This window comes from Leptinotarsa decemlineata, unplaced genomic scaffold, assembly GCF_025532065.1.
Source record: "Leptinotarsa decemlineata unplaced genomic scaffold, Ldec_3_MD MMD2_tig00026375_RagTag_RagTag, whole genome shotgun sequence".
Classification (NCBI taxonomy): Eukaryota; Metazoa; Arthropoda; class Insecta; order Coleoptera; family Chrysomelidae; genus Leptinotarsa; species Leptinotarsa decemlineata.
The window spans coordinates 1,647,789-1,675,419 of NW_027412711.1; the positions used below are offsets into that span (position 1 = coordinate 1,647,789).

General features: G+C 35.7%; 1 protein-coding gene across 1 annotated transcript in view; it reads right to left on the reverse strand.

Moving 5' to 3' along the window:
• LOC141486911 (calaxin) overlaps window positions 1-27,274 on the reverse strand; it is a 145,972-nt gene extending 118,698 nt beyond the window's left edge. The window contains exon 1 of the mRNA XM_074185529.1: window positions 27,041-27,274. The gene's annotated coding sequence lies outside the window, so the exon portion shown is untranslated. The remainder of the gene's footprint in view (window positions 1-27,040) is intronic.
• Between the last annotated feature and the right edge of the window lie 357 nt (window positions 27,275-27,631).

Sequence of the window (27,631 nt, forward strand, 5' to 3'; positions counted from 1 at the left end):
AAGTAATGCCCCATCCACCATACTTCCCAGGCCTTTTGCCAACCGACTACCATCTTTTCAAGCACTCCGATAAAGTTTTCACCGGTAGAACCTTCGCCACTCAAGAACAGGCAAAACAGCCTTCGTCGACTTCATCGAATTCCGATCACATAATTTTTAAGAAAAAGGAATTGATCGACTTGTGTTACGTTGTTCACTGATTCGAATGACGCTTATTTCTATTAAATTGAATGAGTATTTAACTGAGATGCTACAGTTTGAAGTAGTCTCTTAAAAAGTGACAAAACTCTTACAACAACCAGATACATCAACTATTTCAATACTACTTTTATAATTACTTATTTTATGGTGAAATAAACGAACATCCAACTCAATTTAATTCAATTTTGAAATATTATGAATATGCGAAATTGATTACGGATTTAAAGCAAAAGATGAGTCTTGACAAGATAGCCGAAAAATCATTTCAAAAAGCAAAATGACAGTTTGGAAAAGGTATTTTACGGTTCATTGCAAAAGTAATGGACAGAAAAAAGACATCTACCCAGAAGACTCGACATAAAAAATGTTTTCCAGCCCAAAATGAACTTTGGGTATTTTCAGTGAACACCAAAGGATTGGAAGGTATTCCTTGTTTTGTCAAGGTGTACATTTCATTGAAAATAAAGTTAGTTACGAAAAGTTCGATTAAAAAAGGCAAGAAAAGTATAGTGCCAGTTGAGCAATCAGCATCTATATGCTTTGAAAAAAGAAATTTTGGAAACTGCACCTTACCTTACACGGATCATACAGGAAATTCAGAAACCTCGATTAGTATGGAAATTCAATCGTTAAAATATTAATTGAGAATCCCCCAGTAATCAAATAACAATCAATCAATCAATTTACTAGTTGAAGAAGTGTTTAATTACAATACAGAAGCCTACATTGTAACATACTAACTTAGGTTACACGGCAGATGTGCTTATCAAAGACAGACACCAATCAATCTAATATTGAAATTGAAACGATCATCAGAGTCAAAAAGGAGTATTTGTAAACAGAAGAATAGTACTTATGAACAGAAAAATATGCACAAATTACAATTACAGTAGGAGACTTGAGCCGGTTCTAGGCCTCCCCCTACCACAATGACGTCATGTGGGGTGAATGACCTAGACCGACTCATGCCTCCCCCACCACTATGACTTTTTTTTTGTTTAGTAAAATCAAGGCGATATGACCTTGAAGTGTCTGGTGCATGGATCATTCAGAATTTTTTTCGTATGAGAGTTTGTGTGTGTGACATAATGCCGTAATTGCCGTGTGGGTTTGAGAATGCACGGTACAAGATTCATCATGTGCGTGTCTATGTACAAACATACGTCTGCATACTTCAAAGATCCTCCAAGTAATGAATGATCCATCGGTGTGAGCCTACCAAGTTAGTGATGTGACGTCACAGCAGCTACCGTTCAACGGTAGGAGAGCGAGATGTGCACTCCACTTCATCATGTCCGTTTCAAAAGAAGACTCACATAAAATCAATAATTTGATTGTACAGGAGGTTGAAATACTAGAGCAAAAGGTCTTATCATCATTGCCAATTGATGAAGTGTACATAATTGAAAATATGTCATCTTATTCTACCAGGTTTAGTAAATTAATTTTGTCAACCTTGGAAGATGTAAGCAATGATAAATCATTCAAAACGTGGCTACCAAAACGTATTTCGTTGCAATTCAGTGATGATGATATAACTTGTATCAACTCATCAGGTGGTATATATATGATGGTGTATTAAGGTCAAAGCCCACAAAGTTTTGCTGGCATGAAAACGCGATCTCTAGTCGAATTCAATATGATTGAATAATAAATAGCAATTATTTATAGTGAATTTCTTTTTGTTTTAATAATATTCATGTATTAGATGATTAAGATGATAATTATATGGAAATATAAACATTACTAACTTAGTTGAATATACTAACTTCATAACTAAAAGTAATATGGGAATGTGAGTATTATCATGGAAACAAGTTGGAGGTTGCTTATTGTATTTCATTCGATTTCAGTTCCACCTTTCAAAGATGTGGATGCTGTATGCAAGTCGAAATTGAATCGATGTTGTAGATCTCAAATCATCGGTTCAACATTTGTCGACTGAATTGAAGGTGTTGGGTGATATAGCCGAACATGCAATCATTTATCATATGAGTATATGCTATGATGAAACACAAATCGAATTGTGTCTTCGTGATGCTGAGAACTATAGGAGTGGTGCGAAAGTTTGTAATACATTTTTGGATAATGAATTGGAATTGTGTCAACTTTGTGAGGTTATGATTGAACTGAACCTGAGAAGATTCCTGTAGACACCAACTATACTTGCTAGAATGGATTATTCATCACTTTGAATTGAATGATGAAAATCGAGAAGAAATTGAAGATGGTCGCGAAAATGATGCCTATGAGAAAGAAGTTATTTCAGATAGTCTGTATGTTCCTGTAAATCATAAATGATGTCAAATAAAAAACTTTGTATTATTTTCATGTTTTATTCATATAAATTCCATCATATACAATTAAAAATTATTACAAAACAATAAATATGATATATATGTTATATCTTATTTTATTTTCATCGTTGTTTTGATGAAACGTCACCTATTATAGATATAAAATGTGTTGTATCTTGTTTTTCACGATTCCCTTTTTAAAAATTGGTTTATTTCTTTATAAACACTTCAATACAATATTTGAATATAATATGAAAAACTTGGAACATTAACAATTGAGTAATTGATGATGAACTATACTGGAGAATGATCAAATCGATTTGACCCTGCGAGGTCAAATCTTTTTGACCTCGCAGGGTCTATTTATATGTTCGATATGAAAAACAATATTTGAACAGTGTCAGCAATTGCTTTGTCTGAAACACAAGTGTGTAACAGGAAGCTGTTATCGCTTTTAATTGAATACTTCTGAGGTCCTATTCGTCTACATTTGCAGAAGATGTAAAGTATGATTAAAACAATGATCAATGTTATAGCGCAATATGTGAACCATGATATGTGCTTGTTCACAAACGACTCATTGATAAGTTTATCCAATTCTTCGGAATATTGGTTCAGTTCATGTTGAGTAATGTTCAACTCGTCAACGTTGATTTTGTTGAGTTTCAGCGGTTTCAGTTCTGGAAGATGTTGTTCAGGAAGGTGATCGCAACAGCTGTATGGTATTCGAACGGCATGGTTTCTGTACGTGACATTCTTATATCTATCGACGAAGTACTTGGAGTGAATTCTAGTGCTTCCAACTTATGAGCTGCATCCTTGTTGGAGTTTTAGCAGGAAATTGGTTTTGATCACTCGTGTAACTGGTTCCATATTTCCGCAGTTAATGGTGATTGGTAGGATTCAGATACTGTTATGAGCCACAAATTTAGACTCAGTTCCTGGACATTGTATTCCGTAGCGTAGATCAGTGAAGACTGGCAAGTTTTCGGGAGGACGGTCAATCTTCTCAATAGTTGGGCTTCGCATATAGCTTCGTTATCGATCGGGTAGGGTAGTAGATCGGAACAGATTCTCAGTTTTCAGAGTTTTACAGTTTTATAAATTCCGTAGTGAAATGTACAGCAATGATTCATCATCTCTCGCAATATATTTTTGAACAGTTAATAATATGTGATGGAGTCCCGTTCAGTTATCTGGAATTGGTACTGGTAAAAGTCGATACAGAGTGTATGTTTCTGGTTCGACCAGTGGAATTTTTAATATGAAAACAATTCTTTTGTCCACTTGATATTCTTCAAGTTCGATGATTTCGATACATTGAGCAACATGTGAGAGTATTGTAGGTAAAGGTAGATTGTTTTTATGGAGTGATTGGGAAATTTTCTGAAGTGAGTTCATTAGATCATTAGGAGTGCTAATTGAACTGTGAAGTATTTTCAATCTAGCGAATATTATTGGATTCAATATGTCATCAAGAGTTGATTCCAAGAAAACATAGCTTTCCATTAATGTTTCACATATTTCCAATGTATTTAATTGTGCTTCATAGTACGCAAGAAATATTAATTGATCCTCGTTCGGATCTTTTATGATGAATATTTTTTAATATTTCAAGTCGAGTGAGTCAGATATTTGGGTCAATAAACTAATGTGTGTTTTCACTTCGGTTTTGAAGGATAACATTCTAGGGTTTGATTGGTCGAAAGTATATAGCATGTTTTCCAAAATTTTGTTGTTGTTATTTAAGGCAAATTCTATGACTAAAGGACTTTTAAGGTTTTGTCTGCAAATTTTTGCTTTTTTGCAAGTTTCGCAGTTCTTCACAAAATTTTCTACAACTTTCATTAAATTTGGCCAATTATATTTTTCTTTCACGCGTCTATCCGTTTCGTTAATTCCTCGATGGCATTCCTGAATGGCATTGGTCCATTACGAAGGCAATTTGGTCTACGTCGGGAGTTCTTGTTAGGTTTTGGCATACTGTTATCTTAATTTCTTTTTCAGCGAAAATGAAAGAAAGAATTTCCAAAATTGGTAAATCCAAATAATTTTCGACAAAGTATGTTTTGGAAATGTTTATTTCATCTATCCATTTATAGAGGAAAAAGAATAGAATTTCTACGGCTGAGGTATGATCGAAGGGTAAATCAATTATGGAATATTTTCTGTCTTTAACGGTTTTACTTGAACGAATATTGATTCAATCGTTGTAAAATTCGGCATTTTCCTGAAATGTGCCATCAATGATTTTATGATGAAGTTCTAATTTGTTTTGCCAGAAAAAGATGAGGATGTATTTATGTGATTTGTCTAAAAGTTGCGAATTGTCAAATTTGATTTTTGAGTAGTCAATCAGGGATCGAGTTTCATATAAGTGACTGAAATTTTCGTATACTTGTAGAATTTGTTCGAAGGTGGTTTCTTCGTGTTCTGGTGTTTCTTTGTTTTGTGTTTCTATTCTTTTGTTTCTGTATCCTGTGTTTGTTCGTCGGTTGGTTTGTTCGTTTCATCAGTTTCATTTATTATTATTATTATTATTTGAAGCGAATATCGTGAGTTATCCCTGAACATTAATACATTCTCTAAAGTGATTAATTTTGATACGTGATTGGGCATCGGCATTTTTGTTTATTTTGCCAGGTTTATCTCGTAGCCGTACTTTTCTAATTTGAGTCTCCAATGTGCTAGCCTACTACCTGGGTCTTTTATCGAAGAAAGCCAAGTGAGAGGTCTATGATCAGTGAGGAGTTTGAACTTTCCTCCGAACAGGTATGGTCGAAAGTGTTTTACAGCCCATACAATCGCTAAAAGTTCTCTGTCAATCGTAGAGTACTTTGATTCAGCGTTGCATAGTGTTCTGGAGGCGTATGCTATGAGAAGGTCTTTTCCTATCGGTCCTTGTGAAAGAACAGCTCCTATTGCATCTGTCGTTAAGAGAAAAGGTTCTTCGAAGTTGGGGTGAATTAAAATTGGACTGGAAGTAAGGGCTGGTTTTTATTCGTTGAATGATTTTAAACATTCTCAGTCGAATTTAAAAGGGGTATCTTTTTGTAATAATTTTGTGAGTGGTTTGGAAATTTTGGCAAAATTTAGTATGACGCGTCGATAATAACCAGCTAAGCCTATAAAGAATTCGATTTCATTTGGGTTTTTTTTTGGTTGGGGGAATTCTTGGATGCATTCAGTTTTGGAAGGGTCTCCGTGATTACGTGTCCAAGATAAGCGACTTCTTTCCTTAAAAATTCGCATTTGTCAGGCTGAATTTTCAAGTTGGCTTTTCTTAGTCTTTTGAACACTTCCATCAGTCTTGAAATATATGTTCGTGGATTGTTGGTGAATATATAATAATGTCATCCATATATACAAGACAGCGCTCGTTTTAATGCCAAGGAGGATGTTATCCATCACTCTTTGGAACGTGGATGGTGCATTCTTCAACCAGAATGACATACGGACAAATTTATAATGACCGTTCTCAACAGAGAAGGCTGTTTTTGGAACGTCTTTTGGGTCGATTTCGATCTGGTGAAATCCTGACGCAAGATCGAGGGTGGTAAAATACTGACATTTTCCAAGCTGATCTAGCAGGTCGGAAATGTTGGGTAACGGATACTTATCGTCTACTGACAGTTCGTTCAGTTTTCGATAGTCAATAACAACACGCCATTTGGGTTTTCCTGAAGCATCTAGCTTTTTCGGTAAGTACTACCCAAACAGGGGATGACCATGGGGATGTCGAATGTTGAATGATACCTTGATTAGGCATTTTGGAAATCTGGCTTTTGACTTCTTCTTGTTGGATTTGAGGGTATCTGTGAGATTTTGTAAACACGGGTCTCGCATTATTAGATTCGATTGTGTGTTTAATTTCATTTGTGAAGGTGAGATTGTCGCCTTTCATTTGTTCTTCTTCGTGGTTCAAATGGTTGAGTCTGAATTGGTTTTTTATCTCTTGAGTTCTGTCGATTTGTTCCAAGTCATCGTGAGAGGTATTAAAGTTCAGAATTGATTCAAAATCTGTTATTGGTTCGAAAATTAGGTCTGAAAAGTCGATTGTTCTGGGAATTGCGTTGGCATTTATGATGGATGTCAAAAATTCACCATTTCTCTCGATTTTTACTAAGCGTTTGTGTTGTGACTTTCTCTTTCTCTTGCGCTAACAGTATAGCATCGGTATTTTTGAAATTACTATTGAGTTTGAATATTCTTTCTGTTCTGGGTTCAATTGAAATTTGGTTTGGTTTCGAATTCTCGGTTACTTCATTACCTATAACTTTGAATAAAGGAACCGTTTTGGAATTTGTAATTTGTTGTTTGTTTTTCAGATCAATAATACAATTATAATATTCCAGAAAATCGGATCCTGATAAACCATCGAATTCAATATCAAGGTTGTGAACGTAGACTTTGTTGGGATCATTATCTTTGAAATTGATCAGGGTCGATTCAGTGATTAAAACTTTTTGGTCCGTGATTCCCTGGACTATTACATTTTCTGGGAATCGGTGAAGGTATTCTTCACAAGTTTTTGGTTTGAATATCGAAATTCCTGCACCAGTATCTATTAAAATTTTGAAAGTATTCGAGAGGTCTTCGATATAGTATGAATTTTTTGAGTTCTTGGAGTGAAGTGAACTTAAATGACGCGTTGTTTCGTGAAATTCAGATCGGGGTGATAATCTTCTAGGTTCATTGATTGGATCTGGGTTTGAATGTCTGAAGTTATGTCTTGGGATTGACTGAAATCTGGAGGGTGATGTTGTGTAGGAAGTGAAAGAAACTCCTGGTGTCCTGAGATCTTTGGATTGTTTACATATTGGTCGTGTTGGTCGTTTTGGTCTAATTGATCGTATTGGTTGTATTGATCATATTGGTTGTGTTTGAAGGTGGTTGACAATGTTCCGTGGTGTATTTCACAACACAACATCAAGTGGGCTCAAGCTGAAATCATCCACAAAGAGGAACACTGGTTTAGGAGAAAATTCAATGAATCCGCGTGTATTTTGTCCAATAACGCATTTAGTCAAGCTAGCGTAGAGATACGTAACATATGAAAACCTCTAATCAAGCGAAAAACGACCAACTTCCGCCAAACGGTCATCTCCCTCCAAAACCAATGAAGCGGAAAGAGGGAAGAGGGGATAGGTGAAAGCACTCGAATGACCCATAAATAGTCAGATCTCGGAGAAATAAGTTCAGTTGACACCTAAATACGATTGAGGATACTAACAATCGAAACTTTGTGACATAACTTGGTTTGAAATCTTTTATTAATATTTATATTTTTTATTTTTCTGGTTGTTGCTTGTATGTTATTTCTTTGTAATTTCAGTTTTTTTGTTTAATAAAATTGTTATTTTCGATTAATCTTTTTTATTTCTCAGGGTTATCAAATCAATTTATATTATATTAGACAATGGAAGTCCGAACTGATGAAATACATATTGGTTGTATTGATCGTATCGTTCAAGTTGTTCTTGCGGGTATTGACCATTATCAGTATAAAAGTCATTTCCTTGGCTACTAGCTGTATAGTAGTTCTCACATTCGGGATTAACGCAATGTGTTCTTTGTTGATTTAAGTTGGGGTTGCGTTGAATTACTGAAGGACGATTCTGGTTTTGATTTTGGAAATTTGGCCTAGATGAGGTATTTTGGAATTGCGGCCTTTATTGATTGATTTGAAAATGTGGTCTTTGTTGATTATTTCAAAAATTCATTTGAGGACGGTTTTGTTGGGGGAAATTTGGTTTTGCAAAATTCGTGTTTTGATAGGAATTTGCGTCATTTGGTTGTGGTCGATGTCTTTGGCGGCATTCGTTCGACAAATGACCAAAGCGTTCACAAAAGTTACACGTTCTTGAAGACTGAGGTTGTAGTGGTCTTTTGGGAATGATGGTTTTCGGTTGATGTGTTTGTCATGTTTTTGGTTTTCGAAATACGAAAGCTGGAGTTCTCTCCTGATTCACATGTGTGCTTCGAGCATGTCTCTGGAGTTTCCAGCGCGTATCATTTGTCCTAGTCTGGGTTCAAGTCCTATAAGTAATGTATTCAGTGTCATAGTTTCAATGAGTCTCGATTGAGCTATTTTTTAATCGGCAGTGAGAGTAGATTTTTGAATTCAAGCGTACATTTTGGCGTTATGTACTCGTAATCTGTTGAAAAATATTAACGCGGTTTCATTTGGTAGCTGTTTTAGTCTTTGCAGGTCTTGGATTATGGAGGTGAGATCTCGGGTATCACCAAAGTTCAAACTCAGTAGGTGTCTAATTTCTTGATAGGTTTCGGGGTTTCGAGAGCTTATAAGCTGGGCAGCTCTTCCGCGAAGTTTGTTTTCAATGTGTCTTGTCAAAAGATTTCTTTGATCGCGAATTGACATTTGGTACGCACAATCACAAGCATTTATGGATGTTGTTAGGCATATCGCTCAATTAATCGATTCACTGGACTATAATAAATCAATAATAGCAATACTCAATACCTTTTTGATAATCGAACAGTACGATTATTTTGATGATAATTGATCTGTGCAATTATCAACAATTGGTTTTAACAATAAGCCAATAATCAATCTGTATGATTATTGCAATGAAATAAAATTCAATACAATAAACGAGATGAATCTTTGATGAGTTACAGTATTTGTTTTATAGGTAATTCGTCTTGTTCTCGAAGTTTTCCACCAGTGGCTTTACTAGGTGTTCCTTCCGTGGGTTTCTTCAAGTGATGACTCGTCGGGTTCTCTTGGTTCTCGCTTCCTCGAAGGGCTCGGTTCTTTGTTTCCTTGAAGGGCTTGGTTCCTTATTTCCTTGAAGGATTGGAGTCCACCGCTGCTAGTTAGGAGTTTCTTGTTCTAGCAACGTTCAGGAATCCGCACGACTGCGCCCAGTTGTTATATCTTGTTTTTCACAATTCACTTTTCAAAAATTGCTTTATTTCTTCATAAACACTTTAATACAATATTTGATTATAATATGAAAACTTTGGAAGATCAACAATTGAGTATTTCATGATGAACTATACTGGAGAATGATCAAATCGTTAATGAACGTCTTTTTGACCTCGCAGGGTCTATTTATATGTTCGATATGAAAAACAATATTTGAACAGTGTCAGCAATTGCTTTGTCTGGAACACAGATATTCATCTTGCTGATACTGCACAATTAGCACTTTTCGCAGGAAGGTATTATCGCTTGTAATTGAATACGTCTGAGACGCTAATCCGCATATAACATATATGAATTAACTTTGGGAAAAAATTACAATACATGATATAAGTCAGTTACGAATAAAAAAAAGATTATAATTATGCATGCAAAATTGATGCATATTCTTTAGTGTTGTCTGGAAACTTGTTTTTCCTCATCTCAAACTCAACCTTCGTATCAATAGTTGATGATTTTGTTGCATTCGGTCGATGGGAACAATCCATGATGAATAGTGGATTTTCTCTAAAATGTCCAATGTCCATCAGAGGTTCAATCATATCTTTATCATAATAACTTCGTTGGAAACTCTCAAAAGCATAATGAGCAGGAGCATCAAGTTTTCCATCAAATTTCAAATTCCAACGCTCATATGGATAAACTTCAGAATTCAAGTACACTCGAATTCTATTGATATCGTCAGTTGTGAATTTTGTATTATCCTGTGTTCTATCTTCAGATGTGGTAATACCTACTTTGGAATGCGATGATAAAAAACGAGGAGTTTCCAGAGCGTTAGTTGTTTTGGTTATACGGCCTTGGTTATACCAGCAGCGGCTCCCGCTAAACTCCCTAGTGCGGATAGTCCAGCAAAAATTGGTATCAATGGCAAAAGTCCACCGATCTTGGGAACAAGAATTATGCATGGTGTGCGGATTTTTTTCTTTCCACCGGCAGCTTTGAAGGAGCTGCCTAAGATGAAAAACAGAGGTTGCATCTTTTGGTGCAACCAACTGATCTTCAGCCTTTCCCGTGTATATATTGTATCATTATGAGAATAAAGATCTACTATTATTATTATTGAGTATTTACGTGCCGCCTGCAATGCCACAGGCATTATTCGTCACAAATTAATCCCCGCCAGCTTTCTTCAATACATTTCGCACTTTATGGACTATCCCAGCACCAAATGCAACTTTTCTAATTTTATTTTTCTTCGTTTGTTTTTTCTTACTTTTTTTCTTATTGGTGCTACAATCCATGCCCATATGTGTTTTTGCTTCCATAATGTTGGTGACAAGTAATGCAGCTGCTCTTTCCCCAATACTCGCGTCCTTCGATTCAACCCTATCCCAGCTGTATTCAAGTTCTTTGTCGGCTAAATGTCTTGCTGCAAGATCGGATATTGAATATCGTGTTTTTTGCATTCAATATCTAATTTTTTGATTCCAGGATCGTTGCGAGCTAAACGTTGTTTCAATTTTGTACCCGGTTCACAGTATTGATAACCTCGGAGTATATGTAATTCGAAAGATAGTTTGTTTATTAAATCATTAACAAAACCACAACCTCTTTTAATTTTACGATCACTTTCAATACGTCCGTATCGTTTGATGGAACACATTGAAATGAATAAGCTAATAACATTTATTTAGTCTCCAACCATGGCACGATGCGCATTGTAAAACAGAATGAAAAGTTTGGTGTCGATAATCTAGATGAGAAATTTGGGTGTGGATTGAATGGACAACGAGTATTCAGACATGGTCCACTCATCCATCATCAGTTCGAGGACTCATTATAGGACCTTCAAATTGTGGAAAGACGAATGCAGTGATATCGCTATTAACACATCCACAAGGACTAAGATTTAGAAATATGTATCTGTATTCGAAATCACTCAATCAATCTAATTATCAGTACTTGCGAAATGTTTTGGAATCTATAAAAGGATTATATTTTTATACATTCAGCAATAATGCAGAAATAGTGGAACCCTCCGATGCTAAGCCTAATTCTGTTATCATTCTCGATGATGTGATATGTGAAAAGCAGAATATCATTAGATCCTATTTCTGTATGGGACGTCATAAGGATGTTGATTGTTTTTATGTCGCACAGACATATTCACAGGTGCCCAAACAGTTAGTGCGTGACTATACCAATTTCATCATAATGTTCAAACAAGATGAGACGAATTTACACCACATTTATTCAGATCATGTATCACCTTATATAACATTCAAGCAATTCCAATTGATATGTGTTGAATGCTGGGAGGACCAATATGGATTTCTTGTCGTTGATAAGGATAGAAAAATAGATGAAGGTAGATATCGCATGATCTCGTTATTCAAATTTATTCGATCACTGAATATTGTAGAGGTCACTTCAGCGAATTAAGCTATAATTTGAAGAAGAAAATATGAATACAAAACATGATTCTGAAAATGAAAACGATGGAATGAATTTGAAACGTCAGCTAGTTGAGACATCAGAAGCTGTCAGGCAGAAATTCAACTCTATCAAGAATGATAATTTTGAAAATCGTACGACACTTGAAAAATTGTATGAGCCCATAACGAAACGATTGAATGTTTTATCATCAAACGCTACTTCGGAATCATCAGTGTTATTGTCAAACCATGGACATGTTCAATCGACTTCAAATAATCCCAAGAGTACTTCAATAGAATAAAAACAATCTTTTGGTAGTGTATCATCTGTGAATAGTGACCCGAACACACTTCAAGACGATATGACAACAACTCTATTCGAAACACCATCATCGTCCCACATCGATTCCTCGGATCTTGACTCCTCACCTAATATGAATGAAAGTCGTGAAGATTTTTTGGCGAAACATTTGAATAATTCTAAAAACTAGAAATTCAGCATATGATGGAACCTTTGGTGTACGTATGGATCCTATTACACAAAAGCTGAAAATGGGAAGTCTAGTGGTACATTTCAAAGATGGAAACATTTCATTTTGGAATGCTAATAATGTGAAAAAATGTGAATGCGCAGGTAGTCCAGACTTGTATGATATGATCTTTTTGAAGAATCCGCAAGATGTTGATAATGAAGAAATTCGTCAAGTATATTTCAAAATATTGAAAATAACAAATGCTCCATATAAACAATATCATTTAAAGAATGGTTATGAAAGAATCGTCGAACATAGTGGTATGATATTCAGAAAAATGAATTCATTTAGAAGTGTGTTTCATGATATGTATACTGAATTGAAGAATAAAGTTGCATTATCATACCACGACGATAAACGATTTATCATTCCGAAAACTACCCACACTCTTCTTTGGGGTCATAATGATATTGAATTTTATCAAAACGATCCGAATGATAACATTCGTTGGATAAATAATATTATTCAACAATCACATCCTCAGGAGAGTCCACTGGATCAACTAATTAATTTACTGTCTGCCGAGTTCAATGACTGAAATACTAATGTCGTTGAAACCGGAAAATTAAATATTGATGTTCATGTAGGTATTTATAAATGAATAATAATTTGTAGCAAACTGTAATGTGATATTAATGGCTAGACTCAGAGCTGTTATATCCAAAGAATCTGGTGCCTGGCTGAATGCTCTTCCCGTGGCTTCTTTGGTAATGCATGATGCATCTTTTAGAATTTCGATAGGTCTTCAGTCAGGTTCTTCAATTTGTGTTAGTCATGAATGCAGATGCGGAACCACTGTAGAAGAAAATGGTTACCATGGCCTAAGTTGTGAATTCAGTTCTGGCAGGTTATCAAGACATCATTCCATTGATGATCTTATGAAAAAAGCTCTAGCCACTGCAGATGTTCCTTCAGTTCTTGAACCTCTTGGTGTTAGTCGAGATGATGGAAAGCGTCCAGACGGGTTCTTACTGTTTCTTTCCTGTTGCTACTGAAAACTTTGTTGTTTTTGGATCTCATGTTTCTGAACTGTTGAAAGAAATTGGTAGAAGAATGATCAATTCTACCAGTGACAACCGATCCTATTCATTTTTGATTCAAAGAATCAGTATCGCCATCCAAAGGGGTAATGTCACATCTATATTGGGTACTCTTCCGTGTACTCAAAAATTAGATGAAATATTCCTGAACCCACAAATCAAATCAAAATTTTCTATGAACATCGCAAAATGGAGTAAGCAGATTGATCACTTCCCGATTGTCTCAGAAGATGCAGAGGAAAATAAACAAATTCTGGAACTATCTTTCTCTCCCAAATTCGAAAAAACCACCATGAATATATCTGATTCAGTTTCAAGAAATTTAACTTCAAATTACTTATTCCGTTGGTCCAATGATGGGAAGAATTATTGCATCCGTGATTACTGGAAAGAAAACAGCGGTGGCGAACGTATCACCAACAGCTACAACACAATTAGATCAGTGATACGTTCCTCAGTCAAAACCCTTGGGCTTAATGGGTTGAGAAATATCGGCAACACCTGTTCCATGAACAGTGCAATCCAATGTTTATCCAATACGGGATGGCTACTGGAATATTTGAAAAAAGATGAGTACATGAAAGATATCAATATTAATATTTCTAGTTCGGAGAGTGCTTTAATCAAAGCTTTTGCAGAAGTTATCAAGGAATTGTGGTCAGAAAATTGATCTGATAGAGCAGAGAACACAGTCTCCTTAAAAAGTCAGATTCAGAGTTTTGCCCCTCAATTATTGGGTCATGTGCATCAAGACGCCCGGGAGTTCCTTCGTTATCTTTTAGAAGATTAACGAAAAATTGAGCGAAAACGAAAAAGCACAAAAGTCATGGCTGATTTATTTGAGTACATATAACTCTAAGATTGTGGATAATTTCGTTGGTCAATTAAAATCCACGATGAAGTGCACACATTGTGGACACTCATCTGTAACCTTCGATCCTTTCTGGGATTTGTCACTCCCCATACCAGAAAGAACTAACCAATTGAGTTCATCACAGTGCTTGGATTTCTTCACTAGAGAGGAAACTTTGGATGGACATGAAAAACCGGAGTGTTCAAGTTGCAAAGAAAGAAGAAAATGCACAAAGTCTCTATCGATCCATAAGTTTCCCCATATTTTAGTTATTTATTTTATTTCCTCTAACAGAAAGATTTAGAGGTAAGTTAAATGTTGCCATCGAATTTCCTCTAGATGGATTAGATATGAACAATTATGCAGCAGATAATGTGACTCCTTGTCGATATAATCTATATGCACTTTCGAATCACAGTGGGTCTACCTACAGCGGACATTATACAGCATTCTGCAGACATCCTTATAATGGCACGTGGCACGAATACAATGATTCACAAGTGTCACCAATTTCACCAAAATCGCTTGTGAGTGAGATGCATACATCCTCTTTTATGAAAAGGAGGAAACGAGTTCGCACCTTTGAAAATTATTTTTGAACTGTTCATTCTAATGTTATGTATTATCTAGTTGAATGTATTGTGTACGTATATGTATTACTTTTACCAAATTACTTTGATGAATATAAAATTGATACAAAATTTTTTTGTTTTATTTTTATTTTCCTAACCAATTTCTTCAAAATATATAGCATAATGTGAAAGGAAGAAATATCAGTTTGAGAAGAATCATCGTGGGTGCATGATGTCTAAAACAATAGATAAATTAGGTAGAAAAAGAAAATGAGGTGGTAATGTCATTCGAAGTTCTCCCGTTAATGGATTTGAATTAACAATAGATGGTCATTATGACATGCAAAGAAAAATATTGAAAAATACAAGCAAACCAATTGACAAAAGTGATTGTGGAACAGTATCATATCTTGAGGAAGAAATTAATGGAACAAAGGAGGTCATACTTCTAGCCCTACAAGCTGTAATACAATCTACAATAGGAAATGTTGCTTGCGATCAAGCATTCGACGATAAAATTGCGGAGGCTCGAATAACTCTGACTCGTAAATATGATAATCTTAAAAGTGATGTAGAAATAAAAATTTCTGACATAACAGCATCTACAATGGAAGAATATGACGTTTTGGAACAGAGAGTTGTAGTTTTGGAGAAAAAACATAAACTCAGTTCATCAGATGGAACATTACTGTGGTATCCAGGAGTCGACTTGAACCCAAATGTTAGAATAATAGAACCAGAACCGAAACCAACAGATGACATAGTAATTGAACCAACATGGTGTATTACTGTACTACAACCTTCGCCTCTGCGCACACTCAGTCCCAAGCTCCACCTTCAAATCAGTTTCCAAAAGAGTGGAATGAAAAACCAAACGTGTGCGTCTACCCAATGACGATTGCGGGGGCTATTGTGTGCTACTTTTGCCAAATGAGTAGACCTAAGAAAACCATTAATCCATGCACTGGTATGTGCAATGATTGTGTGTCGCGGATTCAGCTGTCGCCTCCATCTCATCCACCGAAGCGGACAAAATCAGTATATCGTCAGCAACAGTCACAGTGCCTGATGTGTTCCGAACCTATAATATTCAATAATATGGGTATTTGTAGAAATATTTGTACTACCTGTGCTGTTGTTCCAGCTCCGCCGCAACGTTGTTTACGTTGCGATACATACTCGATGAATTGTTGGAATCATGTATGCACTACATGAAGAAGTACTTGGGATCTATGTGAGAAGGTTGGTCAACTCTACCCCAATAGGAGAATTAATTTCTTTCAATGTTGGTATCTGACACATGAACAACAAATATTGAGGAGAAGAATCAAAGAACGTTCCACATCAACAGAGACACATCAACATGTTATTAATAAATATATTATTTTGAATCTATTTGTATTATTTTCTCACATTTCAAAAATGCATGCAACAAAGTGTTCCTCTTGAATGATAAAGATCGTCACATGCGTGAACAGTTTAGTGAAAGAGCGCATGTGCAAGTTGATGAAAGAGCGCATGCGCTAGTTTATTTTCTTCTATGAATGGTAAAGTATCAGTAACATCATCATCTTTTCTATTCACATTTTATTACTATCACATATCATTCCTCAGACCCAAATAATCATTATCATAAACTCCATGCCACTATTGATTGCTGAAGATGGTTTAATACTTGTTGATATCGACCATACTGATTTTGAAAATATTCCAGTAAAACATTTATCGAGTCAGGAGTCGATACATGATTTTGATATTAACGACTTCATTAACCTTGCAGATGTGTCTGAACCAATTGAGCAAATTGTTGTTGAAAATCCAATTGTTTCGCAGTTATCATCACCCAAATAACCTTCATCTACCCTTCCTCTTGGTGTTGATAAGAAATCTAGAACAATCAAGAGGAAGGTTACTGATGCATCTTCATCGATTGTCACTGAGTTTAAAGAAAAGAAAAAATCGAAAAGTGGTGTGCGAGAGAAAAACCCACAACGAGAAGTGACAGATCGAAGAGAAAGACAAAAGGTGTACCTGAAGAAATGAAGGGTGATTTGGAAGCTGAATCGCTATCTTTTTTCAGTCCACTCCATCGGTTTGGGGATATAAAGAAGAAAGCAAAATGCCGCCTTGTGAAGGCCATTGCTGAACACGAAAAGAGTGAGCGAGCTATTAATGTCAATAAGGAAACTTTTCAAGCATTAGATGCCGAGATTGCATTAGCAGAAGTTGAATTTGTTGAAATATGCAAAGATGCAGATGAACTCCGTTAAAAATTGTGAAAGATAACCAATTCAATCAACGTTCGAGAATGCGAGCTCAGGCAGAGCTTGAGGAGTAGACTCAATTTTATGAGACGGCATTATCAGTAAGAGATAATTGGCGAAAAGTGTTGGAGAGTGCATTTCAAAGTGACAGCGATTAGTTTTGGGAATGAAATTGTGTTTTCAATATCGTGAGTTGAGGTTGTTTCTTCATATCTTCAAGATTATAGGCAGTGGGGGTGGTTTTATTGATTTTAACAATCTTGAAAAGCACCATGGTAAAGTTCGCAGTGTGAGACTTTTCAAAAATACTTTTGTACTTGCTTATACGTACAATATCAATCAATATGAATTTGGTTTTACTTTGTTTTCCTCCAATTCCTTTGATACCTTTGAATTTCAATTTTGTTGTTGAATCAACATTGTTGTGTGCTGTCACCTCACAAACCACAAGAGGAGACTAAATCATCTGTCGATAACAAACAAGTCGGATGAGTATCCGCGGCTAAGCTAAACAGTGGAGACGGTAGTGGGTTAACCAAATTAGCAAATTTCAAATAGATCTTAATGGGCGCCAGGTAAATTTAATTCTCCAGATACTCTAAGTAACTTACAATATCAATAACTTACCAATTAATATTGGAAATAAAAGATGAAGATCCCCAATGATTTATTCAGTGAACCTAACTTACATGGATTATCCGACAACGCTTCTAAGACAACAATGCGATATTCAAATGTCAATACAAGAGGTCATTGAGCGCGGTGTATATAACAACAAATTCAATCAGCCATAAATTATGGTAGTAACGACGCTTAAAAGAAAACTACAATGCGTCAAGTAAAACTACCACGAAAATTGAGTAGGTATGGGCGAAATCATAAATACTGGTATTGGAAGGTAAGACAATCTCGTTTGCATCGCGTGAGCTCAGGCGTAGGCGCATCGGTGTCAACAAGCAATTGTAAAAGGAAGAAAACACCTCAATTTGCGTTTTACAAATGAAACCAAACACGTTGCCAACTAGCGGTGAATTCAGCCAGAAAGGCAATCACTATATCAAACAGATAACAATAAACAAAAGGGCAAACAATTATTTAAATAACTCAGTATTACACAAATATTCAAATAAATCAATTATAACTTGCGTGTTCGTTTTGGGCCATCCGGTATATGGTGTTAGGCTACCCCGTAATTCGACGGAGGTAGATCACCCTGTAGTACGGTGGAGATGGATCACGCTGTAGCACCGCAAAGATAGATCACCCTGTAGCACCACCAAGATAGATAACCCTGTAGGGCGCAACAAGATGGACCAGTAATGGATCACCAAATAGGACCCCAAAGGTAGCTGAACACCTCCAAGTCCGGGGAGTTTGTCAACAAGGTGTTCTACACCCCAGGAAAAAAACCCTGGCCAAAGGGGTTTCTATACGTTTCTTCGTGTGCGGTGCTCTGCACGGAAGTCCTACTAGGACTTGAGTGACTAAGGGCCTTCTGTTTCTTATGAATCTGATTTCGGAAATCCTTCCACCTGGCACAATGAGTTCAGTAACCATCACAAATCCTCAAGAGAGTTTAAGTTTCAGACTGCAAATATCCAATGCAATGTAACCCTAAAACAACCCTTGACAATTTGAGTAACCGATCAATCCCTCACCCGTGAACAACTGTAGAACTAGTTCGGTATAGGTCGTCGGAACGACCCTACGAAAGTTCGGCAGATATCAACCAACAGCTGTATCTTAACCTTGTTATTGAATGTTTACAAAAATATTGACTCCAACCTATTTTCAACTATTTACCGATCCTTATTCATGTCATGGAATAGAAACATATATGGTAAGTCGCCACATCTTTCCCATTCAGTACGAATATTTGAACATTCATATTATGCAGAATATTTACCTATAAGTGATGAATAACAATCTGTGCAAAAAATATTCTTGGAAAGGTATAGAGAATAAGGCAGACAACGGCTGAAAAATGATAGGTGAAGTAAACTGAGAAACAAACAATAACAACTATTTCAAGCTAGCGAGGAATTTCGGATCTCCAACGTCGATTGGCAATAGGAGAATGCTTATGTACTAGTCAAAACAGTTAGGCAGGGAGCATACATATATTCTTGTTCATTTCAGGTATGGTTTTCTATGGAACGGAAGATTCCCATTACTATAATGTTAATTGAATAAAATCAACTTGTAACTGAATTACATTGTTAACATCCTCTGAATGAAGATCTTAAAAGGTAAGGTAGTATTTTGAAAGGCCACATAGAAGCAGTTTTGATCTAGTGCTAAATTGAAACGTAACAGTGCCATACCTATTGTACGATAGGTATGGCACTGTTGGTGACCTCTCATCGAGAATTCCTTGTGGAGCCATGCCTTCATTGTACGAATCACTCTTTCGGCTACAGCCGCCTTCTTTGTTCTAAATGTTGAATAATGATTGATATTATATTCTCCCATGAGAGATGAGAAGCTTTTATTGAAAAATTATTTCTCTTGATCGCTTTGTATATGTTTGGGGAAAAACTTCAGGACATGTTCCATTGCATTAGTTATTGTACTACCTGTTTTATCTTCAACTGCTACAGTACACATATATTTTGAGCAACAATCAGTCACTACAAGTATATATCGGTATCCTTTTTGCGTAAGGTTGTAGTTCAGCTAGATCTATTTGCCATAGATCTGAAAAACCTTTGATTGTGGTTATTCTTTTGCGAAAATTACGTCTTGCAGGTCTATGTAATTTATTAACAGCTTGTCGTTTGACATCACTTATTTCATGAATATTACTGGAGTTTTTTCCCAACACCAAATCGTTATTTTCAACACCTCGACACGTGTTTCGATCACCAAGTGATCATCTTCAAAGAGGAAGATGATCACTTGGTGATCATCTTCCTCTTTGAAGTGGAGGGGATCAATTTGTGACGAATAATAGCAGTAGAACTATCACTGTGGCTCGTAAATACCTCAAAGCTGCCGCTGGAAAGAATAAAATCCGCACACCACGCATAATTCCTGTTCCCAAGATCGGTGGACTTTTGCCATTGATACCAATTTTCGCTGGACTATCCGCACTAGGGAGGTTGGCGGGAGCCGCTGCCGGTATTACCAAGGCCGTGAATTCAGCCGTGAATTCAGAATTAATGAAAGTCAATCGCCACAATAAAACGTTGGAGGCTGTAGCATTGGGCAAACGCAGTAAACCTTACCGTAAAGGTTTAGATACCAGGTTTAGACTATATTTGAAACCATACAAACCCACAAACAAAAGAAAAAACTAGTTGATCCCCTACCTCAGAGGTAGGGGATATCGATCTCAGTTATTATGCACAAAAAATGAAAATTCCACATTTTCGTGGTGTTTTTATGCGTGATAGATTACCATCTTCAGGTCCAAAACAAAACGAGACAGCTATTGTTAATTTAGATGGAATAAGTGGACCAGGAACGCATTGAGTGGCATATAAAAAATATGGGAAAGAAGTCGCATATTTCGATAGTTTTGGAGACTACCCCCACCATTGGAATTGACTCGATTCTTTCGAAAATGTTCTAATGTAAAAATCAAATATAACTATGATCGACAACAGAAATTTAATACAGTTCTCTGTGGTCACTTGTGCTTGCAGTTTCTCTCTAAATAATTTTCCAAATAAAAATAGATACAACACCAAAACTGGATCGAGAGGCTATCAAGGGAATGGAGTTTTCACTTAGGATGTTTTCAAAATATGGTACCTTGAAAAAAATGGATAAAGTGATGCTTGCAAATATGCCCAAGGAAGTGATACTTGCATTTGTTGCACATGAGATTGTATATGTTTAGAGAAAGTTACCCAAAAATCTACAAGATGGCATCGACATTATGAAATATGAATATTGTTACGAACACCACCCCGATGAAAATTCGGATTCGGATATTAATGATGGTCGTATACCTCGAAGAACAGTAGGTTGTATTTGTAATATAGAGGAAATGAATATCGGTTTCAATAAAAATGATATTTATTACAATACAACACCTTCGAAGAAGTGTAAATTGTCTAAGATGTGTTTTTGCTGTGCACAACAATAAATTGTAATGTGTTTTAAAAGATTCATCAGTCATATCACGAAAGTTCGAGCTACAAGTGTCTTGAGTGCGGATTTTTTTCCACCCATTACATTGGATAGGAACAGCCGTTATGGATTAGGACTTTTGGAATTCTATGGATGCAATACAATCAATAATATAACTGAAGCTAATAATTCAGTTTCAGAATAAGTAATGACAACTCATCGATAATCCAAAACTACACAATTGAAATTCCATGTGATGCTTACGAAATAGAAGAGATCAATGCCGTCATACAGAAACATATTATGTTCAGGTTGTTTCATGATAAAAAACCAATTGATATCGTTGCAGATGACATTTTCTATCTACACGCCAATAACAATACATTCGAATGTGAAATGCGATCCAAATATGAAATTGGTCTGACACATCCAAATTCTATAGCAAACATGATGAGGTTCGCTCACGGCATATTTCCACCAAATCAGATACATGAATTCTCATCACAAATAAACATTACAACTGTGAGACTTATCCGCTTAGATTGCAATATAATATATGGTTCATATATAAATGGTGAAGAATCCCACATTCTTTTCTCATTCGATATTGATGTTGAACCACACAATATTTTATATATGCCTGTCAGTCTAGAAGGTCATCAATTAATTCACAATATAACAGTGCGTATTTTGGATCAAAAAAATTACCTTATCGATTTTGGAAGTGAAGAAGAGATTTTCATTATTTTTTCTTATATATTAGACAAAATCATATTGAACAGTCTAAAACCAAAACCAACTGTACCATTGAAAAGGAACGTGTGCATAAAAAGAAGCTCATTCCACAAGTGTATGCTAAACAGTTAGCACATTTCGCTCTGTCTGTGAGTGATCTTAAATTTTTGAAATCGATTGGATTGAAAGTGAGAAAATAACAATGGTGCTCAAAACAAACAGTGAAAAGTTGAATATATTCGATGAACCAGTGCTCGATCATAAGTTTACATGAGCACACATATAAGCCCTATGGATCACCGCTATTCAGAAATTCAGATGAAATTAAAATTGCAATCGATAATCAAGATATTATAGTAGATATTGCCGAGAGCTTCATCTACATAGAAAGTAAATTCACCCCCAAAGACCTTGCGAAAACATGCTATCTCTCGAATAATGCATTTGCATTCCTCTTTGATGAAATTTGTTACGAAATGGGTGGTGAACAAGTGGTTGTTGTTAGAAAACTCGGGATAACATCTTCAATGAAAACCATGATATCATTTGGACAATCACATGCTAACACATTATTGACATCTGGCTGGGGACTTTCACAATTGAAACAAGATATCTTGGATACAAACAGTCATGTATTCAGTGGAAAACTACCACTGAAATATTTGATGGGTTTTGCTGAAGATTACAACAAAAGTATCTTAAATGCTAAACAAAAGTTGATTTTGATTATAGCTCGATCATTCAAAAACTCATATATAGGTGAAGTTTATGCTGATTTGGAAATAAATAAAATCGAATGGAAAATAAGACATATTGTATCAGATGATAAATACAAGCTTAAACTTTTGAGTAGAATGAACAAAAGCAGTCTGAATCACAAAATCAAGTTGGCTTATCGTATGTGGGACCTCTATGAACTCCCATTATTACGTGTGATTTCTTCAGACATATGGTCCACTAAAACAACTAACGCTCTGGAAACTCCTCGTTTTGTCATCATCGCATTCCAAAGTAAGTATTACCACATCTGAAGATAGAACACAGGATAATACACAATTCACAACTGCCGATATCAATAGTATTCGAATATACTTGAATTCTGAAGTTTATCCATATGAGCGTTGGAATTTGAATTTAGATGAAAAACTTGGTGCTCCTGCTCATTATGCTTTTGAGAGTTTCCAACGAACTTATTATAATAAAGATATGAGTGAACCTCTGATGGGCATTGGACAATTTAGAGAAAATCCAGTATTCATCATCGATTGTTCCCATAAACCGAATGCTACAAAATCATCAACTATTGATATGAAGGTTGAGTTTGAGACGAGGAAGACCAAGTTTCCAGACAACACCAAAGATTTATATTAATTTTACATTATACAGTTTTAACATACAATACATTGGATGGTTCAGTTCACAGCAGATATTGACATTCCTTAAATTATTGATACTATTCCATTTTTCCACTCTATCATGTACTGTTTTATAATCATTTTTCCATTTGTAACTGACTTATATTATGTACTGTATTTTTTTCCTAATGCTACTTCATATATATCATATTCATTGTTTTGTAATAGATTTTAATTGTATATAATGAGATTTAAATTAATAAAACATGAAAATAATAGGAATTTTTTTATTTGACATTATTTATGATTTACAGAAACATACAGACTATCTAAAATAACTTCTTCCTCATGGTCATCATTTTCACGACCATCTTCAATTTCCTCTCGATTTTCATCATTCAATTCAAAGTGATGAATAATCCATTCTGGCAAGCATGGTTGGAGACTATACAGGAATTTTCTCAGGTTCAGTTCAATCATAACCTCACAAAGTTAACACAATTCCAATTCATTATCCAAAAATGCATCACAAACTTTTACACTACTCCTATAGTTCTCAACATCACGAAGACACAATTCGATTTGTTTTTCATCATAGCATATACTCATATCATAAATGCTTGCATGTTCGGCTCCATCACCCAACACCTTCAATTCAATCGACAAATGTTGAACCGATGATTTGAGATCTACAAGATCGATCCAATCTTGACTTGCATACTGCATCCACATCTGTGAATGGTGGAACTGAAATCGAATAAAAAACAATAAGCAACCTCTAACTTATTTCCATGATATAATACTCACATTCCCATTTTACTTGTAGTTATAAAGTGAGTGTATTCAACTAAGTTAGTAATGTTTATATTTCCATATAATCATCATCTAAATAATCCAATAAATGAATATTATCAAAACAAAAAAGAAATTCACTTTAAATAATCACTATTATAATTCAATCATATTGAATTTGACTAGAGATCGCGTTTTCATGCCAGCAAAACTGTGTGGGCTCTGACCTGAATACACCATCGTATATTTACCACCCGATGAGTTGATACAAGTTATCATCACTGAATTGCAACGAAATACGTTTTGGTAGCCATGTTTTGAATAATTCATCATTGCTTACATCTTCCAAGGTTAACAAAATTGATTTACCAAACCTTGTAGAATAAGTTGACATATTCTCAATTATGTACACTTCATCAATTGGCAATGATGATAAGACCTTTTGCTTTAGTATTTCAACTTCCTATACAATCAAATTATTGATTTTATGTGAGTCTTCTTTTGAAACGGATGTGATGAAAATATAAACAATGTCCAACAAAAAAATACACTCACCGTCCTCCTTCTATTACGAACTGAATAACACTCTACCAATTGCTAACTGCTGCAGATATATTCGTCCACTGATTTCATAGTGTGCCAGGCATTTTTTATGTTAAACAGCGCGAGTCACCGCCACCATGAATCCGTGCTACATTTCGAAAGGTATGCTAGTTGTTACCCACTAGAGATGCCTGACGTCACATCCAAGCCCACCTCTCAGTTGGACGCGTTAACAGAAGTCGATTCGAACAGACAGCGGTCGTTGCGCCATCGTAGAGGACAGACGCTAACACAGTCCTCGCCGCCTGCGCATCACCATCGACAGCGAGGGTAGAGCGATGCGTTACGTCATAGACATCGCCGCATCGAGAGAGGTAAGGGTACACCGATGAATACACATTACTCAGCCACACACCGTGGAGTGCACATCTCGCTCTCCTACCGTTGAACGGTTACTGCTGTGACGTCACACCACTAACTTTGTAGGCTCACACCGATGGTACATTCATTACTTGGAGGATCTTTGAAGTATGCAGACGTATGTTTGTACACGAACACTCACGTCATAGTGGTGGGGGCAGGCCTAGAACCAGCCCAAATCTCAAGGTCACATGAGTCGGTCTAGGTCCTTCACCCCACGTGACGTCATAGTGGTGAGGGAGGCCTAGAACCGGCTCAAATCTCCTACTAATTACTAGCACCATTATACTTAGAACATGTTAAAAGTAGCTGTATTTTTTGAACAATCGGTGAGAAGAAGTTCATTTCTGCAGAAATTCGTCAACGGAGTAAAGCTATTCTCAGAAAATGTAAGCTACGCCAGATTTGATATTGTCGCCATGAGCATTATAGAGCCTGACACCTATCAATTCTGGATGATTCTGTGACACTGAGTAAAAGTGATCCACTCTTTTCACTCCCCTCGTATCGTTGAAACGTTGAAAAGCACTTATTCAAACAAACGACAGCCCAAATTCCAGGAAATGACAATAGACTGAAACATAACCTTCATCTAAGAAAGAGACGAATATGACTGGATTTTTTTCCCAACACCAAACCGTTATTTTAACTCCTTGACACGTGTTTCGATCACCAAGTGATCATCTTCAAGAGGAGTTCGATCTTCATCTTCAAGAGGAAGATCAATTTGATCTTCCTCCTATTACTGTAGTTTTTTCCCGACACCAATCCGTTATTTTAACACCTCGACACATGTTTCGATCAACAAGTGATCATCTCTGAGAGGAAGATCAAACTGATCTTCATCTTGGAGATGATCAAGATGATGAAGATCAAACTCCTCGTGAAGATGATCACTTGGTGATCGAAACACGTGTCGAAGTGTTAAAATAACGGTTTGGTGTTGGGAAAAAACTCCAGTAATATTCATTAGTACACCAGAGGTTCAGTGCATCATAAGAAAGAGACCTTGATTTTTTGAAAAATGTGGGAATCTTCCGAAGAAACAAAGAAAGCAATCCATTCAAAAATCAACTCTCTACAAGGATCATACAGAGAAGTAACTTTCAGACACAAACTGAAAGATAAAGCCTTCTCGAAACAGCTATTTTCATATAAACATTGAATTACACGAAAAAAAAAAATACTTTCGAAACATATAGGTACTCTTATATTTGTATTCCAAACATTCGTGATGTGATCGAATCAGATATCATTCACAAGATTCCTACACAATATAATTATTGAAAGAAGTAAAATTTCACTTAAATGGAACACTGTTATCCTCACTGGAAGACATCCGATATTTCGCCGAAAGACACTTGCCTTATTGGCTCTTCAGTACCAAATACAGATAACAATATAAGAAAAAAATATTCCCAAATTTACGAATTTTTATCACGGAATGAGTTGAATCTACTTATTTCATCGATGACAGTACGTGAAAACATTCATTCGCTTATTTGATTAAATCCTACCATAGGAATCTTGTTTAAATTGAAAGGGTATATTTTTTTTTTAGGAGAGAATAATTTTTTGGGAAAGAAAGGTTTTCTTTCTACTTCTCCATCTTGATACAAAAAATGTGGGAATGTTGCAAAGAAAGGAAGGAAGCAATCAATTTCAAAATTGCGAAGAGGTATCTTTCATACTTGAACTGTTATTCTGTTTCAATTTTTAGGCAATTGTTTCCAAAGTTTTGACACTTTGGAAACAATTTTGTTGAAGATTGAAGGATATATACAAGGGAGACATCAGAAGTTTTCTTGAATGACAAATATTCACGGGGGAGGTAAGATTTTCAAACAAACAGAAAAATAAGAGGAATAGGTACTTAAACAATAAAATCACTTGAGCCATGAACAACTAAATTACAAAAAAATTCAAAAAGTCTTGAATGAGGTCCAGTCAATTTTCTAAGGATCATTAATATGGAGGCTTCAAGTGGAGACTTCGGGATATAACTTTTTTCCTAGCAGTGAATTCACTTACCACTTATGATGTCTGCCGCAGTACAGACGAAAGGTTTGATACTTTTGGTTCCGTTCGACCAAGCCTATCAGCCCGGATCGTGACTCCGGACGTGAAAGTCTATATTCTTTTTTTATCGGCCTTCTTTGGGTATTTTCACTTTCCACAATCTGAAAAATGAGAAAATTATAATGGAGAATTTTATACAATTTTAGAACGGGCAAATTTTTCAGTTTATCCCGATAAGTTTTCACAAAGAAAAATGTTCTATTTATCAGTAATTTGTCGTATTCAATAATTTTGTCTATCAGAAAAATAGCTAAGAAATAATACAATACTTATCTTTACGTTTCGGGGGCCAAAATCTGACTCCGTCTTTAGAAATGGACAAAATTCAAATATATACCCAGTTATTCCTCTGCTCATTATTTTTATTTCTCAACTTCTTTGACATATGTCAAACGAGTTGTGGAATGTCGAAGGAGTTTCGAAATGTATCGAAAAAGTTGAGAAATAAAAATAATCAGCAGAAGAATAACTGCATATATATTTGAATTTTGTCCATTTCTGAAGACGGAGTCAAATTTTGGCTTCCGAAACGATAAGATAAGT